The following is a 4,596-nucleotide window of genomic DNA, read 5'->3' as shown; positions in this document are numbered from 1 at the left end:
ATTTCACACTGCAGCCTTTGATTTAAAATAAAATTATTTCGATGACACATAATAATTATGATGATGAAATTAAATTATCCTAAATTTATTGTTGAAATCGAGACATTTTATATAAATTATAATGTACTATAACCTATAATTATCTAAAAAATAATAAAACATTTCCCAAAAAGACTATTACGAATAGTCTATTTTGTTCGCATCTAGTGGTCCGTGGCCAAAAAATGGTTACAATAACGTATAATAATATTATTTTATAGAATAACATAATATACTTTAACCGTTATTGCCATCGCCGTCGTTCAAGTAAATCGTTCCCTCCACCGATCGAGTGACACTATAGTCTCCGTGACGTTATATAGTTGATACGCGGTCACACCCGCCGTGGGTCTGTCCAGACTTTGTGCAGCTTAACCCTATAGTTATATTCTTTGTATCAATACATTGTACAAAGGTGTTATTGAGCCTCAAACAGCAGTCAAACTTGCTATCTCGTTATCACTACACCGTATACGTACACAACAATATATTATTTAGCAAACTACGATTCTTATCCGATGATCAGTGACGACCTCATACGCCAATAATGTGTTCCCGATGGATATCTGGCAAGACATTTTAGTGTTTGCGTGTGTGATCCACGCAAACGTCTTGCCGATCGCATGAAAACGGTTTTGTTGAGAAGAGACTAAAAAAAAAAGACATAAAACCTGTCGTCCGCGCTATATTACACACAAGCCTATAAACAGCGAGTAATCTCGTCACGCCGCGGCAATAACGCCACGAGTAAAACACGCGTGCGATATATCTAATCTTGATCCACGAACTAGGGTTTATATCGTTTTCACGAGTGGACATAATAATATTTTCGTTTCAGTCGAAATAACAATAACTAGACGTGCTAATATAAGTACATATATATAATAGGTACGCCTAAATAATCCGCAACGATCGTTGTTCGCGTTACAAAACGCGTAGGTCTAGCAGAAATCGATATGACACCGATTAAATGATACGCGTAACTTTATATTATAAAACGTAATCGCGATTTTAGTAATATTTCAACCAAATGACCTTTATTTAAAATGCATTTTTTGGAAAATTTAGAAAAAAAACTACTGAAATACACATTTTGTAAAATTATCAAATTGTTGACACTTTTGGTTAGGTTTTATTCCAAAAATTCACGTTAATACGAATTGTGGCCCACAAAAAAATCCCAGTTTTTTCCAGTAGACCTACTCACTATGTACACATGTACGATGCACGTTTGCCACCACCGGCACCACCAATATAAATATACATCTTACAAAAATTGTCTTAAACAACCATTGAGCATTACGTGCAACACGCTAAAGTACTCAAAATATATTAATAATAAATAAAATAATAGTGCACGACAACAACGATAGGTAATGATAATAACAATAATAATAATAATAATATCGTGTATATAGATACTATCGTATAGATAATAATTTTACCACAGTCTTCATCATCACATACTTAATAAATTATACGGTGTATACATGCTTAATATGTTTATAATGCATAATACTCTATCTGAACACAGTAGTCGTGGTTAACCGAAATCACTCGCACACCGTGCAAAGTTAAATAAGTTAACAATATGACGAAGAGCATTAGAAACCGCACATTATTCTAGAAATACGGCCGCCAACAATCGTTTTCCTGATTCCTAGGTAATTTCAACGCTTTTCTCTCTAAGACTTGTATTAACTATAAATGCGTAAAATGATGATAAAGTGGATACCACTCTGATGTATACGGTAGGTGCTGAGTAAGTATCTGCAACGGATGTGTTAAATTTTAATTCAATGATATAGTATAATTGTATACGAAAAATGATTCTGAGCAAAGACGGTCTATCAGCCTATACCACTAAGTATATTTAATATTTTGTCTTATGCTATGGCTATTAAAATATTTTTTTAATATTACTAAGAATTAATTTAATTAGAATTAATTAAAGAAAAAATATCATTGTAAGTACATATTATTTTCTTAAATTTACTTCCTTTTTGTTATCTCGTTGTCTGTGTAGCCAATGGTCATTCGGATTGCTATTTTAATTTAATTTCTAGTTTTTCAATATTTCTAAAAATGTATAAATATTTAAACGATGCGTAAACAATTATGTACTGTACGAAAACTTTCATAATTATTATGCATTTTTGTCCTTTCAGAACTCTCTGTTCACATACAAGCAAAATGTTTGCTTTAGAATTTATATAACTACCTGTAAAATAATCCACAAATGAATTAATCCTTCGATGTTTCATTATTATTCATATAAAATGTATTCAACAAAATATTTATCAATATCTTTTTTTTTTTAAATTGTAATCTTTACTCCATCACAAATTTTAAATATGGTGCCACTATGCTTTATCCGTGAGAGATTAACATTTAATTATTTAGTTTTGTTTACCCAAACTTTAAACGTGTCAAGGTGAACATGTTAACCTAATCTCAAAAGCACTAAGACTATTCAATATAATTTTACAATATAACTGTGTACACACTAGAATTATACAAAAGTCAAAGATTACTAACGAAACGCACTCAGAATATTCCCTATTTGACAATATTATACGCGAATTAAGGTTCGTAATCAAGACTTTCTTTAAACAGAATGCATACTTCTCGCATCACAAATCATATTCGATTTTCGCGGAATTTTTTGATTTCGTCGTGAACAGCATAGTTATGAAAAAAAAGTCATAGCTTTTTTAAATTCTTGTGTAACTTTTTATCAGCTATACATAAATTATGACAAAAATAACTGGTTAAAAATAGAACTAAATGGAAAAAAAACTCCTTTAAACAGTTAAAACTTGCTATAGGAAACCAAATTCTCAATTTTCAATTACATTATTTCTATCACTGTATATAAATAATAAACTTACACTAAAAGTGTAAATAATAATAAAATAAAATATGTTCAACAAATTGTAGAGTATCATATCATTGCGGCACGAATTATGTAAATACGAGTAATCGCAGCATTCCATTAGTCGTGACCGTTCATAATAAGCATAATACATACAATCTTTATTTACGGAAATAAATTTTAATAATAATACGATAGTACATTGTACCTATATATACTATATGAATACGGATAACATCATTGTATTTTAAATTACATCTAATATATGACGATGTAAGATGAAACGGGTGCCTCGTAAGTTTTCTTGACGACTGATGTACAAAGATATTCTACAGTATACATACATTACGTCTGGACCACGTGTCCTGTCCGATGGAAAATTATCTAATGGATCTACGTATTATTCGCTATGCTACTTAATTCCCATTGCAATAATAATACAATAATAAGCATTCTCACAAGACAATATGTTCGATAATTACAAGCCACCACCAGCATGTGTTTGCATCACATTGTTCGTAATTATTCCGTTGACGTTGATTTTGCTATTTCTCCAGCGAATGCTTCATCCTATAGTGTAGTTTAAAGACGCTCTGAGACTTAAGGTTCAATTGATGCAAAAAAATAGTTAAGGTAAGCAGCATATATTATACCATAGAAGCTTTGCCTCTCCCTTCCAACCATCAATCATAAATTCAAAAGATGATAACATGATACAAATCATGTATATATATATATATATATATATATATATATAAACATGTCTGGATGGGAATATGCCACAAATAAATTAATTAATTAATTTGACTAGGTAGTAAGAATAACAACTTTTTCATAAATGAATGAATGAATGATGTTCCTTTTATACAATTAGAAATATAAGCAATAATACAACTGTATGTACATGAAAATACAAGTTAACTTAAAACTATAGCATTAATATGACAATAAATAACATTTTTGTGCATGCAGTTGCAACGTGGTCGGAGAATCTTGTTATGATATTATTTATCCAGAAAAGGTTTTCTACTCAATATGGATCATTTTTCCTTAGCTGGGAGTTATAGCACAGTGTATAAGGTTTTTTTATCAATAATAAGACACGTTTAGTTTATAAATCTATAGTAATTATTACCTATATTTAAAATTTTCTTGGTAAATGGTTGATAAAACTATAAAAGTATACTGATGAGTTTATGATTAATGTCGAAAAGTATTTAGTGTGTATATTTTATATCTGTGTGTTTTTACTGTATAATAAATTATATATATATAGTGTGTAACGAATATTACACTATAATGACTTTGATCAGATTTGTCAGATTTTAAAAATTCAAATTTAGTGATGAGAAACTCTATATCTTTATTTACCTATATAGATATAACCAATGAGTATATATAGTACCTACTCAATATAATATATAGGTACTCAATGATATAACTCATCTCAACTTAGTATATAAATATAATATAGTAAATTATTTTTAAAAAAATGAAACATATTTAATCCGAACACTGAATATGTGTCAAGTAAAAATGTATAAGCATGCTAATTTTTAGAACTTAATAAAGGTTTAATTTAAACGAATGACTGTATAAATAGAATAATATAATTATTAATAACTTGCATATTATATGAACATAAACATGAATACTTTTGACTTATTGTAAGTAAATAAACA

The sequence above is a fragment of the Melanaphis sacchari genome, unplaced genomic scaffold (genome assembly GCF_002803265.2).
Source record: "Melanaphis sacchari strain LSU unplaced genomic scaffold, SCAv2.0 Contig9_pilon_pilon, whole genome shotgun sequence".
Taxonomy (NCBI): Eukaryota; Metazoa; Arthropoda; class Insecta; order Hemiptera; family Aphididae; genus Melanaphis; species Melanaphis sacchari.
The sequence above is the reverse complement of the archived record's forward strand: the minus strand, read 5'-3'. Positions refer to the sequence as shown.